The sequence below is a fragment of the Ambystoma mexicanum genome, chromosome 10 (assembly GCF_040938575.1).
Source record: "Ambystoma mexicanum isolate Mex_15411 chromosome 10, UKY_AmexF1_1, whole genome shotgun sequence".
Classification (NCBI taxonomy): domain Eukaryota; kingdom Metazoa; phylum Chordata; class Amphibia; order Caudata; family Ambystomatidae; genus Ambystoma; species Ambystoma mexicanum.
Window position 1 is genome coordinate 298136007 of NC_090932.1, and position 15310 is coordinate 298151316.

Here is a 15310-nt window from a genome sequence, read left to right on the forward strand (position 1 = left end):
ACAAGCAGGTAAGCATCCTTGAGGTCCAGGGAACAAATCCAGTCCCTTGCACACAGAGACTCGGCTATGTGTGCGAGAGTATTCATCTTGAAGCGTTCCAGCAGTAAAGACAGATTTAGAAATGACAGGTCCAGGACGACCCTCAGGCCAGCCTTGTTGTTCTTGGGTACCGCACAAATCCTGAAATAGTACCCGCAACCACTGTATGAAAGAGGAAACGGTTCAATCGCCTGCATCTCCAAGAGTTAAATGACCTCCCGTAAAAGAGACAATCTGACTAAAAGGAGGAGAGGACGGTAGAGGCAAAGGAAGAGGAAGACTGAAGCCCATGGAGATTACTGATAGGATCCACGGGTTGATGAAATGACGCTTCCAGGTATCCTGGAAAAGAGCCAAACGGCCCCTCACAGGCGAGCTGTGTTCCCCAACCTCGATGTCACTGCTTCTTGGAGTCAGAGGGAGCGGGGGGCAGAGGACAGAGTGTGGAAAAACCTGTGTGAAGTTCTCTGATACTTCCTCCTGTTGTCCCAGGGTGACCTGTCGGGCCTCCCCGTACCACGAACCGGAAACCGCTTGAAGCCAGAGAAAGCATAGGGTTTGAACTCAGTCCTGCCCTGAGGGAAGGATTTCTGCCCAGGTTTCGGCAGGATGGCCAAGGACTTGGCGGTTTGAGTGCAGATTTTCTTCATTGTCAACTGGTCATCATTTGATGAATGAAAAAGGTCCACGCCCTCGAAGGGCAGATCCAGGATCCGATCCACCACATCAGATGAAAACTTAGAGGCGTGCATCTACGCCGTCCTTCTCATCTCAACACCAAGGCACAGCCCTCTGCTGGCAGTGTCGATTTGGGAGACTGAAGACTCTATGAGGTCCTGCGCAATGGCTCAGTCAACTGCCAGACCAGCCTTGAAGGAGGCTTGCTTTTCTGAAGGGAGGTGGGACAGAAATTCCCAGTGCTCCCGCCACAGCTTCTGGTTAGCCTGAGTTGGCTTGCCGCAGATACAGTGCTGAGATGGAATAACAGTGCTTTTCCAAAGACTCAAGGACCTGGAGAGACAACCGGAGGTGGCTCTCGTGGAGGAAGATGACAAAGACAATGGTTTAGAATATAATGAGGCCACAGCCACCACTGAATAATGTGGCTGCGGGTGGGAGGCCAGGAGGATTGGCTCCTGTCCATTAGCCTGAATCTGCTGTCCAACTTCTTGTTCAACTTCTTGTTCATTCGGCCGTTGGCCCAGGGCTTCTCCCAGACCTTTCGTGCCACCTGCAGGACATCCTTCTGGAGAGGGTTGCCAGACCGGATGGTGGTGCGCTTACCCAAGACCTCTGCTAGCACTCCCGACTCCTGGGGGTGGGGGCTTCCTCAGGCAGAGGACCCCCAAGAACTCCACCAAGCCCTGAAGGCGGTCATGGAAGGCCTTAACAGAAGCCGAGGGTTTGTAGTCCTGGGCATCATTGTCCTCATTGCCCCCCCATTTTACAGACCAAGGGGGGATAGGACCCTGGGACACAGGAGCTGACGGGGTCCCCCCTAAATCCGACACCGAAGTCAGGTCCAATGGCTGTTGAGGGGGAGGCGCTGGTGGTAAAGGAGGAGGTGGAGGGGTCTGAACAACCGGTAGGGCCTGGACCGGGGGAGGGACTGGCACTGGATCCGGCAGTGCTGGAGGAACAGGAGGAGTACATAGAGAAGGGGCTTGGGAAGGCGCCACCTGCGGGATGACCTCCTTCACAATATCCTTCAGGAGCCCCTTCATCTGAGGGGAACGCATGAGGAAGAGGAAGTGTTTGAAGAAGCGGTCCTTCCTAGCCAGTGGGTTCATAGCGGCCCAGCCATATGAGGTGCTGGGCCTCAGCTCCTGGTCAAAGGACAAAGCGCTGAGGCGCCAGAGGCGTGTAGCCGTACGGCTGCAATGGGTAGATGTATCCCTGAGGAGACCAGAAGCCTGTACCATAAAATCCACTGCCGCTTCCAGAAGGAAGGGGACTGGGATTGTCTTGCAAAGCCCATTCAATGGTCGAAAGCATGGGCGGGCCCTGAGTTGAATCCATGACGGCTGCCAGCCTGGCAGGCTTCGCCACGTGCCCATCTGCCATTTTGAAGTCTTGCGTCACGCTCTGAGTGGGAGGACATGAAGGCCCTGAGCCACGAAAGAACTCAGATACAGACCCATATCACTCTGGTAGGTGCTGAGCCCGTAGTCGTAACGCCCTGAGTCATGACCTTAGACCTTAGACTGAGCTTGCGTAGGCAGGATGCCCTGGGCACCAGTGCTGGTAGCCATAATGGATAGAGCCAATGAGCAGACTCTTGGAGGTAGCACTCGACGATCCCTTACCCCTTGGGGTTGAAGAGGACCAACTTCATCGCCCTTCTGAGGACAGCCCGGTAAGGCCCCTCAGCCCCTCAGCTTGGGAGCTGGTAGCCTGGACAGCTCAGGTCTGCCCCCAGAGTGTCCGGAAGAGCCCCTGGGACCTTCGGCTTGGGAGCAGTAGCCTTACAGGCCTTGGGCCTGCCAGAACCCGAATCCAAGGAACCCCTATCCCTGGGAACCCCGGGGAAGGAGTCAACGCCATGTGCAGTTGTGCTGAACAGAGGGCCTAACTTGTCTTGATGAGAGGTCCTCTAGTTGAAGTCCTTAAGGTGGGGTGGAGAAGAAGTGTGGAAGTTCTCCCTCCACTGCGACAACCTATTCTTCGATGCCCTGTGACCGAGAGCAATGCAGGCCGAACATGAGTCCGAGCGGTGGTCGGGTCGCAAACGCTCAAGACAGAGTGCATGGGGGTCCGAGGCCAGGACCAAGTAGTCGCATGAGGCACATCTTGTAGATCCTCCTGCAGCCGTCATGCGCCAGGGGAGACGAGGCACCAAAGGGAAGTTAAATAAGATTGAAAAAACAAAACGAGGAGCAAGCAGAAACTCTCAGCTCTGGCTGCCAGGTCCGACACCGGCCGTGCGGAAAAATGGACAGAGGGACTGAGGTGAGGTGCCGGAGGGTGGGGCCTCGGTGGGACATTCCCATGCCCGAGGCCACGCCCCTGTGGGCTATACTAAATTTAAAGGGGAAGCACAACGTATTGCTGCCAAAGGTTCCGGTACCGTCCCCATGATAAAGTGTTCTATAACACACTCCCATATGTGTTTACATAATACATGCAGGTCATGTTGTCCATTTGAATGAGTATCATCTTCCATCACAGAAAGGGGAGAAATGCAATTAGAGCTAGCTAAATCATATTGAGCTTCTGAATGTTGATGTGCTCCACTTGATCTTGGAGAGACCTCCATACGAAAACTAACAGGTGATCCATGTGGTTGAACCCCTTCCCACCCCATCCCGTGATGACTTCTTCATGTGTGGGTTCAGCAATGGAGTTCCCTGAAAGTCTGGATGCAATGCCTCTAGGACTGGAAGCCGAGCTGACTGAGGATCTGATGTCTGATTTCAATTTTCCACCAGGTGTACTCTCCGGAAGTCGCTGAGCTGTGGTGCCCTAGAAAAAGGAAGGCCGCTTATTTTGAGGCTGAATGACTCAAAGTGCTGGAGGTGTTAAGGAGGCAGTGCACTGAAGATCTCTTCCCAGCGAACTCGCCTTTTCTTCAGCACCATGTGGGGAAAGGTTCCACGGGCCATGCACAAATCCCAGAAAAGGTTGAGTGAGTCCAAGAACTCCAAGCACAAGCAGTATGAATTGCATGCTGAAAAGGAACGTGAGCACAACCTACAACAGGAAATCCCTGCGTTAGTTCTCAATATCAATTGAAGAAGACCGGTAGGAGTCTTGGTTCAAAGGTAAACAAAGAATAAAGGAGGAAGGAAAAAGGAAAAAAGAGTCACTCAGGAGAACTACAATGCTGTGTGAATGGCCCTGTCCGCACGTAAAAAGGGACTGGTGGTGTTGTCATTGGGTGAGTCTTGTATGCTGAGCGAATGTGCTGGTCCAGTCCTCATGAGAGTAAGGAGAAAAGGTGAAGTGACATAAGAGTATATTGGCAAACAATGTCCAATCAGTATTGATTAGCAAAATGAGTCTATAATTGTTGGTGTCCAGTGGGACTCACAGTGATATCGGACACATGCAATGAATATGTCATGTTATGTTGATTTATACCGCGCATCGCTACCACCCAGGGGCAGTCTCCAGGCGTTCACGTGGCTCTGCAAGAAAGTGGACTGGGTTGGTTAGTGAGGGTAGAATGATAGGATAGTTACAGAACCAGGAAAAACGGAGGTCTATGTGTGTTTGCTTGCAGATGGTTGATTGTGTGCACTGGTTTGTTGTATCCATATGGGTAAAACCAATGCCTGGTTTGTTTTTCTATGTGAATGTTTTGTAAATTGGGTGTGTGTGTTTTTTGTGTAGATTAGCTGGTATTTAGGTTGTGGTTGTGCGCACTGGTTTGTTGTATCTGCATGGGTAAGGCCCAGTGTCAGGGATTGTTTGTTGTAGGTGAGTCTTACTTATGTTGGGTGTGTGTTTGTGTATAATTTGGCTAGTCCAGTGGGTGTGTATAGTATTTGTGTAGTATGCTGGAGGGGAGCAGAGTGGTTAGTATATTGGGTACTCTCAAAGTTTTCCTAGGTGGCTAGCCTACACAATTCTATCTAATGTGACGCATGACTAATCGTCGCAATCCTATCTAGTGATCCGCATGGTTTCTTTTGCAATCTATCTAACTGTGACTTGTGGCTCATCTTCACAGATCTATCCCAGTGTGACGCATGGCTTATCTTCACAAGTCTATCAGTGTGACACGTGGCTAGTCCTTGCAATTTCTAAATGCCGAATATTGCTATCTTACACAATTAGGCTAGAAGCAGAATATGGCTACCTTTTTGACTCTCTTCAAGTAACCTGCAAGTGGACCTCCTCGCTGCCAAGGCTTCATATATGTCACAGTGGAAAGTGGACCAGGGACATCCCATAGAGGATCAGACCTGGGTTGACATCTGGTCGAGGACTCACTCTTCCTCCTTCTGTATCACCAACCAGGAGTGTGCACAGAAGTTACTCCTACGATGGTACTACCCCCTGCTCCACTTGCACCACTTTAGACCCCCTGTGTTGGCGCTGCTGTGGCCTACCGGAGTCCTACCTACATATGTGGTGGACATGCCCGGTGGTGAAAGAGTTTTGGTCCCAGTGCATTGCTACCATTACAGACATCACCCAGATGGTGATTCAGTTGGAGCCGGAACCTATTCTCCTGGGAGTCCCAATTCCAGGTACCTACCCAAGAACTGGCAGGAGAGCTACCCTTTTAACACAACTTTTGCTGGCCACAAAGATCACAGTGGCACGTACTTGGAAGTCCCCTGAGGGCCCCTTGATGATCCTATGGTGGCTAAAACTTTGGGACATTTTGATAGCAGAGAAAGTCACTGCGGCCAACGCTGGCCATCTCCACCACTTCTCGAACATCTGGGCGCCTGTTTTGGGCTATGATCAGAACTTCCCGGTGCTAACTTATAAACCATGCCTGGTCGCGAGGGCCCTCTACCCGCGGTGCGAAGGGCCAGAACCTACCCAGGCCTTGCCGGACTGTGATGACAGTTGAGGGGGGCGAAGGTGGGAGAACCCAAGTGCATATCTATGTGTTGAACTGGAGACTAATAATTGTTTAATACCTGTTAAGTTGGCTACCATCTTTGCGAAAGTGTTTGTGTCGGAAAAGGGAGTGGGGGGTTAGAGTGTCTGAGTATCCTACGTGGTAGGATGGGGAAAACGTGTTATAAGAAGGGGGATACCGCATCCCTCTTCCACTCCCCGAGGACCCCTCATCCAGGTGATCCTTCCTCACTGGTCCACCCCCAGGAACTGGATCCAATAGTGATGGCCGTGTCCTGGCCACCTGGATGACAGATCCCCGGGGACTAGTAAGGGAGGCACCTTCAGGTTTCTAATATGGCTGACTAACACAAATGAGCTAAAAAGCAAGGTAAGGCTACCTTACACAATTAGTCTAAATGTGAGATATGGCTGACTAACACTAACACAATTGGGCTAAATGCAAAATATGACTAACCAACACAATTGGGCTAAATGTGAGATATGGCTGAATAACACAATTGGGCTAAATGCAAGATATGACTGACCAACACAATTGGGCTAAATGTGAGATATGGCTGACTAACACAATTGGGCTAAATGCAAGATATGACTGACCAACACAATTGGGCTAAACGCAAGATATGACTGACCAACACAATTGGGCTAAATGTGAGATATGGCTGACTAACACAAATGAGCTAAAAAGCAAGGTAAGGCTACCTTACACAATATGGCTGTCCCTTTTATTATGGAGTCTGTTCAAACCAATTATAAAACAAAGAGTTATACACTATACACATTGAGAGTGTGAGTGTTCCTTCCATAGGCGTCCGTATTCTGCCAATAGGTTCCTTTCACCACTCTACAGAGTTTTTGCCCCTGAAGAAAATACCCACACATGAGAAGAGGGACTGAAACATGTAGGGCTATCAATTCAGCGTTTAGAATTATCTGCATCAAGATACACAGAAGTTTGTGGGACCCTTTAGAGCTTTAACAAATGTTGTCTCCTTGTTGATTGACATTTGTGTCAGAATGTGGTGATGAAAACCATGCTACAAGAAATAAGAATAATGGCATAATTGCAACATGTAGTTTTTGCGGTAGGTTTTGTGGCACCTGGTATGCATATTTTTAATGTCATATTGTATTACACAAGTTTTGAATGTATTCCTGCAGTTATTATATATACATGTTTTTTAATAAAATGTATTTTTACCAGGTGACTATAATTGTGTAATTCACAGTGTTTCAAGGTATTATTTCCCCCCTTCTACACTGTTCCTTTAGGGTTGCATATATCACCGACTAGGGTACCTTTTGTTCAAAGTATGGAATATCACAATCATGGCATCCATGACAGTACCCTTCATCAGTACCCGTCACTAGTCCCCTAATGTTTGTATCCATGAACACCTTCAACACTTTTGGTGCAAGAGCGTTTCGGTTTCCATCTCTGTTTCTGGGGGAGATGTTGCAAAGGTATATATTCCGAGTAGACTCTCCTATACCAGGACTCTTATAAATCTTCCGGTTCTGTCTCCCACACCACTTGCAACTGATATTAATTTATTTATAAGTATAGCCAATCTTATTAGATCAAGTAGTGGAGTGTTACAATTCAGTTAATGATAGTTTAAATCCACCCTTTTGATTTATATCAAACATACCCTGAACACTTCACTTGTTACTTGCCAAAATGGAATTTGCATCACTGTCAACGCCGGTCTTATATACATCCCAGGCGTTTACTATGAAAGTATTTTCAGCCTTATGGATGCACTCAAATACATAGTCAAATCCTTTATTTCTGATATGGAATTTGGGTCTTTGCGTCAACTGGATTGAGCCCACACCTGCCATGGCACAGTGTTGCTGACACCAAGTCCAACCTTACTATGTCTGGTCAGGACCAGGAGCTGGATCTATGATCCCAGGAAGCTGGCCCAACTACTACCAAATATAATCTAAGTATGTGTAGAACTTGTAGATGGGGACATGAAAGTATAAGAGTGAGTGACATCCTGCACACCACATTGATATGTGATGTCATGGCAGAGGTATAGAGCAAGTTGCTGGGGGACCTTGTACCTGTATGCCGATAAAGCTTTCAATAGGCTAGAGTGGACATTTTTGTTTAAGTCTCCGAAGTGGCATGGCCTCTTAATGACATTTGTTGATATAGTAAGCGTATGGTATGCTGCCTGAGATTGTATATTTATGCCAACAATCTCAATTCTCTGTACTTGGAGCTGGGAAGGCACACAAGGTAAGGGTGTGCTTTTCAACTTATCATATCTTCATACACACCCATGAGCTTCTACTAAAGAAATGTGGAAGCTGTAAATATTTGAAAGGAATTTATTATCAAGGAAGGAGGCAGCCTTAGGGAGGGCTTCCAATGTTTTGAACACTAAAAGGCTAAAATCATTAGTCCGCGCTAGAGTTTAGAAAAAATGACTCTTTTAAGGAATCAGCGCCACTGAATCAACTACCACTTTATCACGTGTCTTTTGTTTTCTCATTTGTAATGTATGCATGTTTTGAGAAGTAGCAGTTTTGGAATACATTTTTCTTATATTTGTGAAATATTGTATGGACTTTTGTACATTCACAGGTTTCAATTCAAGACACTATTAATTACATTCAAGAAATTATTAAGTAGTGAATGTCAGATTCATTGTCTTTTTAAAACTTTAACTAAGGAAGGATTAATCAATGTAATTAATCTTTACCAAAAATGTCTAAATCATTTTCAGTTCATTTGTTGGACTTTGGGTATACAGTAGGAACACCTTTTTGTTGTTATAGAGATTGCTCCCTAGTGCCTTAATGATTTACGGGATCCCCATAAGGTTATAGGTAAGGTGTCAACCTCTGCAGACAAGATTCTGATATTTGTATTTAATCATCATGGGGTGCATCCCAGCAATTCCTCAAACCATAGCAGAGTATTGCAATGTTTCTGACTAACATCTAAACTTAAATAAGACAGAAATCATTTTCACACGAAGAAAGGGTGCAGGGCACATATGATAAAGGACTCCACTACAAGGTCATCTGGGGAATTTAAGAATTGTATATGGTTTAGCTGAACTTGGAAGAAGACAGTCAGGACTAAGGTTTGAATGCACAATTCAGAACATTAAAACCCTGATGACGTAGTGGTGACCACACCCCTTTCCTGGTTGGGTCAGCTTGATACTATAAACTGTACCCTGTCAATATGTCCCTCATTCATCTGGGAAGTGTGACAAAGTTGCAAGTCCTTGCAGCCTTTTTTGTGCTTTATACAGCTGACACAGGAACTCTGTAGACCAGAGATATCCACTTGCCCTCTAAAGTACTCAATGGAGGTGGAAAATGGGAAATTATATAGAGTTCTTTACAACCACCTCCTTGTAAGATGAGCACATTTAATCAAAGAGACAGGTCTTCCGCTTTTTCCTAAATTCAAGAAGGAATTTAATTTTCCGAAGATCATGGGGAAGGGCATTCCAGGCTTGCGGCCCTCCACAGGAAAAGAGTCTATCACCCCAGGACCCAGATCTTGATGGTGGAACCACCTGTAGGTGTTGTCCTGAGGATTGTAAACATCGATCCGGATGGTAAGAGGAGATTTTTGAAACAAGATATCTAGGGGCAGTCCCATGGAGGCATTTAAAAGTCAAACAAAGGGTCTTAAACAAAACCCTTTGCTGTGTTGGTAGCCAATGAAGAGAAGTGGGTGAATGTCTGGGCAATGAAAAAACCCATCTAACAGAGGCATTTTGAGCAACCTGCAGACGTTGGATTTTACCTTTTGGAATTCCCATTAGTAGGGCATTGTCGTTGTCTAATCTTGAATTTAACAGTGCACCAACTACCAGTGGACGATCTTTGTATGAGATCAACAGTAGCAGAGGTTTTAGCAATTTACAATGGTAATATACAGATTTTAAAATTGAATTGATCTGCAGATTGCCGCTTCAGTTTTCCTGCCAGATACATCCAAGATTCTTTACCTTAGCTGCAAATGATGTTGAAACCTCAAAGAGTTCTGGACAGGACAGGCGCTGTGAAATTTCCTTAAATCCAAATAGAATAATCTCTGTTTTATTTGGATTCAGTTGAAGCTTATTAGCCACCATCCGCCTCTCCATTTTGCTAGCACAGGCTGACACTCTGTCTACTACTTCCACAGGTTATTTTAGCCGAACATAGATCTGTGTGTCATCGGCATAGGAATGATAATGCAAGCCGAATTCCGAGAAGATGTCCAGCAAAGGGTGAATATAAATGTTAAATAACAAAGGCACTCCACATTTAACTGATAAAGAATCAGAGATAAATGTTCCCAATTTAACTTGCTGGGATCGATTGTTCAAAAAGGATGTGAACCATTGCAGTGACTCATTCGATACCTGAGCCACTGTAGAAAGTCTTGAGACAAGAATCTCAAAATAGACTGTGTCGTAGGCAGCTGATAGGTCCAGCATGACTAACATGCTGATTTCACCCTCATCGGCAGCCTTCAAGATATTGGGCCTCATTATGAGTCTGGTGGTAACCCTGGGTTGCCGCTGGACTCATAATAATATTTTACCAGCGCCTGACTTCCTGGTGCCACCAGTAGATTACAACTCCGGCAGCCCGGTAAGGCAGGTGCTGGTAAAATGTAAGTGCCCATTCCCATAGAGTGGGGACTCGGAAGCACCGGCACTTCCGTGAAGGGACTGTCTACAGAGGCCGCTGCGCCCGGCAGGTCAGACCTGTCGGGTGCAGCAGCCACGGCAAGCAGACTAGTAGTTTGACGGTCCGGAAATATGGGTGACAGAGCTTACCAGCACCCTTTTTTCCGTACTGGCAAACTTATAATAAGGCCCACTGTCCCAAATTGACACAAGTGCTGTCTCAGTCCCATGTCCTGGCCTAGATCCCGACTGGTGCAAAGCCAGTATTCCCTGATCTTCCAGGAATTCTTGTAATTGCACCCTAACAATTTTTTCCAGGATTTTAGATGGCAAGGATAAACCTGCAATGAGACAATAATTAGCAAATACCTTATGGTCCAGTGTGTTTTTCTTTAGGAGGGGTGTAAGATATGACTTTTCAACTTCATTGGAAAGAGCCTCTGGGTTAATGAGGCATTTATGACAGACCCACTTACAGCCGTCACATGTCTTTTAGCTAAATAGGCAGGAATGTTGTAGTAATTATGATTAGTGGGCTTTAGCTTAGACATGAGGTTGGAGACTGTCTCTAGGTCCACGGATCTGAACATAAACTTGGGGCATGTCTCATCTTCCTTAGCCTTCATCATATTGTTTGATATAGTTATTGGTAGAGTAAAGAACTGAAGATCAATATTTGTCCTCATCTGATCAATTTTATCTGTAAAAAACAAATTAAATTTATTTGCCAGAGACAAGGACTAGAATTGCGGAATTGAACATGACGGAGTAGCACATTTGTTTACAGTTGTAAATAGAGCTTTAGGTCTATTCTGAGCAAGATCAATCTGTTTTTGAAGACACAAGGCTTTGGCTAAAACAATACTCTCCTTGTACGCTTTCAGTGCTATTTCTGAATCTAAAACATTTGCAGGAGACCTTTCAACAGTAATCTTTCGTTAGCATTCTCAATGGTTCATTATACCATTGATTGTTACTGCTTCTAGGTTTATTGGTACTTGTTATGGGGGAAAAGTGTCACAATTATTTTGAAGACAGGACATAAGAGTCAGATATAATTCTGAACATTTTGAGTCAACCAGGGGCAATTCGACATTTAAGTAATTGTGCACTTCTGATAGAATCCATTTTCTTTTTACTACGTGCCATCTGAGCACTAACAGCTGTGGTTTTTACATGTAGCATCTGTCCCATTGGGATAGCAAACTTTACCACAAAATGATCAGACCATGTAATGGGTGTATTCTCCTAGTGGCACACTGTTCACCCTTCATACATTACTATGTCTAGGCAGTGGCCATCTACATGGGATGCCATTTCAGTCAATAGGCTAAGATCATGAGAATACCACTCCTGTAATTGCTGAATGCATAACCAAAACCTAACTGCCATTCAAACTGTATGTCTCATGCTAAACTGTTCAAAAGTGGAAGTCACCTTTCTCCCTGGCTCCAATAAAAGCACCACACTCCTTTCTCCCATCTCTTTCCCCCCTGAACTCCTCATCCCCTCACCCATAGTTTGCAACCTTTGGGTTTTCATTGACAGGTACCTCAAAATCTGCCAGTTCATCATGATCACTGCCACTGCAGTCAGACTTAGACTCATAAACATTAGGCAAATCCACCCACTCCTTACTCACCCCTTCGCTTATTCCCGCCCCCTCCCATCCTCCTCTCGCTCTCCTCTCTATCTCACTTCTCCCTCACCTCCCCCACTGAACATCTACCCATCCTTTGCTCTGCCAACCCAACCTCATTTCCAATTGACCCCTTTGCACCAAAAACTGTTAAAGAACTTGCACCTGTCACCACGGGTCACCTCTCCAACTTATTTAACCTATGTCTCTCAACTAGTATCTTCCAAGCCTGTTACAAAACAGCCACAGTCTTATCTCTCTTAAAGAAACCAACTTTTGACCCCCAAATAACCTCACTCTCTCTCTACTTCCCTACCGGTCTAAAATGCTTGATGTGGAGTGGTCTTCAACCGTATGGTCAACTATCTTGCAACACCCTCGAAAACACGCATTCCGGTACAAACAGTGCACTGAGACTGTGCTCAATCACATCACCAATTCTCTTACTATTGTACCCCACTCTCACATCTCCTCCATTCTCATTCATCTAGAACGTTCTGCTGTCTTTGACACTGTATCATACTTCCATTCTTTAAACTCTTTCCCTCATTGGCTTTAAGAACACTGTACTCGACTGGGTTTTTTCCAACCTCTCCGACCCCTCCTTCTCCATCTCATGGGACTCCAGCCCCTAATCCCCTTTCTATGGGTGTCCCTCAAGGACAAGTCCTGAGCCCATGTCTCTTCGCCGTATATGCCTCAACCCTTGGCAAACTCATTTACTTCTTTGGCTGTAACTATTACCTCTTTGCTGGTGATGCTCAGTTATTCTTCTCATTCTCCTCCTTCACCCCTGCAATCACTGAATTCACAACCAACTACCAACCTGCCATCCAGACTTTATGGCTCTACTCTGCCGCATGATAAACTCTTCAAAGACGGAAGTCACCTTTCCTCCTGCCTTAAATAGCAGCCCCACACACATGTCTCCCATCTCTTTCCCCCTGAACTCTTTATCCCCTCACCCATGGCTTGCAACTTTGGGGTTTTCATTGACAGCTAACTCAAACTCTGCAAGTTCATCATGACTACTGCCACTGCATTTAGACTCAACCTCCTAAGCATTGGAAAAATGGACCCATTCCTCACACATCACTAATCTAAAACGTACCTCTGCACTTGTGCTCAGCAAACTGGACTACTGTGCAAGCCCATATTTTGGTCTACCCCTCTACTGTTTTGCTGTACTCAACAAAGTGTTCAGCTTTGTGACACACACCCCTTTCAACCTACCCAGATCCTCCCCACCTTCTACCTGCCGTCACCATGCTGGATCGCTAGCCATGCAAAATGGCTTTCTCTTTAAATTCCTGTTACTCAGCTATAACTCCATTCATAGTATTGCCCCCACTACCTCACTGAATGCATCTCAATGTACTCTCCTTCTCTCCTCGACTCACAACCTATCAGCTCATGCTTTCACTCCTTTTGCACTGTAGCCCTACTCCACAGGAATGCTCTGCCCTCAGCCATCAAAACTATCTCTCAGTGGAACTCTTTAAAGCCAAGCTCAAACTTCACTTTCTAGCAAATGAAGATGCACCCGAAGCCTGTACAACCTCCTTTCCAATCTAACCCCCAACCCGCCTCTGCTGCATTCTGCCCTTAGATCATTTATTTTATTGTTAGTTTATAATGCGCTTAATACCAGTGAGTGGTTTCTAAGCACGGGATTGGGATTCACACCTGTGCTGCACGGCGTTGTTTTGCTTCCAAGACAAACGTGTTGCCCCTGAGCTATCCTTCCTCCCCTATGGATTACACTATGTCATTTGTAAATACTGGCACCAGGCTCCCAAATGCTAAACACAGTTTTAATGTCCACCAGTCCCTGTCCCTGGTTTACGTTCCTAACCCCCTCACCACCCGGGATATGTTATTCAATGCTCAAATGCTCTTATGTAAAAGCCCCTTATGTTAATGTTAATGTTAAAGGATATTTGTACCACGCACTATCACCACCAGAGTGGTCCCCTGGCGCTCTGGCGTCTCTGAAAAAGGGAGGGGGGGTGAGTTAGTGGGAATAGGCTGGAAAAGTGCAAGAGAGCAGTGATGTGCTGATGGCAGCCTCAGCCCGGTGGGTCCGTCGGCTGGGCTTGGGGTGTTTTACGGTCGGTAGTCGTCCTGTGCTGTTGTGCAAGTCTATGTGGGGTTTGTTTTGTTGTTGCAGTGTAGTGAAGTTTGTGCGGATTGCTGCGTTTTAGGCTAGTGGTTGTGTTTGGTTAGAGTTTGAGAGGTGTATGCAGAGGGATGAAATTGTAATTGGATTGGTTAGTTGGCATTGCTGTCCTTGCTATTATGTCTAGGTGTGATGCTTGCTATGATTCACTATTCCATTGTTATCCTTGGACCGCTTCTGCTCTCTGTTATTGCCAACTTTGTAAATCATTTCGGTTTGGCATTACATCCTGTTCTTAAATAAACACAATTTATTTTTAGATCTTTTTTTCTAGGTTTCACATTTGCTAGGTTGATGCTGATATTTTTAGAGGGGTTCTTTAGATGTGGATCTGCATCTGGAACCCAGACTCAAGACTTAGTTGGAATTTAGACTGGAAAGTATTTTCTGGTATAGCAATTAAGCACAAGTCGAATTAAGGCATCTTGTTGGCAATACTAATAGGGTTTTACAAAAGCATTGACACTTGTCTTGAGATCAATGGAACACTGTGTCTGATCCTATTATGATAATAACAACTTGTGTCATTTACCCTGTTGGTTGATGCCAACATTCCCGTATTTTAGGATATGTTTATCTAGCTAGCAACATGTGCATCAATAAGAAATGCTTAATGTTTGATCAGTAAATTATTATGCAATGTTAACAATATTTTCTATCAATGTGCTACAAAGTGTTAAGAGTTTGGTTCATATTTAACAATGTAAACAATATTAAATAACTGAGCCTTTATGTTTGTGTGTAGTTTCTTCACGTCCTATTCATTGCGCTTTTCGGACAATACATTGTGTACCTGGTTGGTGCCATCGCAAATGGGTTGTCGCACCGTGGGAAATGCAACTATACCTAGCATAGGATGTCTGTATCTAGGAATATTATGATGTTCTTGGCATATAATGTGTGCCACTGTAGCTGTGAGCCAGTATATTGGCATATGAAAGCTGTTCTTAGCATATGATGGATTTACCTACCATTTGAAAGCTGTACCTAGGCAAATGTCGACAGTACCTGGCATAAAACTGCTGCACCCAAACATATAAGACTATACCTGGCCTATTATGGATGTGACTGGAGATGTATGCGCCTCCTTAGTAATGTGACAAATGGGGCAATGGCTAGATTACCTGACATGGGGCTTCGCCTTGCCATAAAATGACAGCACCTTAAGAAATGATGTACCTTGACATATGAGGCTGTACATATGTTTGCTAATTTGAAAGTAACTAAACAAATTCGGCTGCACCTGAAAAACAAAACACC

General features: G+C 45.5%; 1 protein-coding gene across 1 annotated transcript in view; it reads right to left on the minus strand.

Annotated features, from left to right (window-relative positions):
• MYO7B (myosin VIIB) overlaps positions 1-15310 on the minus strand; it is a 1466289-nt gene that overhangs the window by 273732 nt on the left and 1177247 nt on the right. The window lies entirely within an intron of this gene.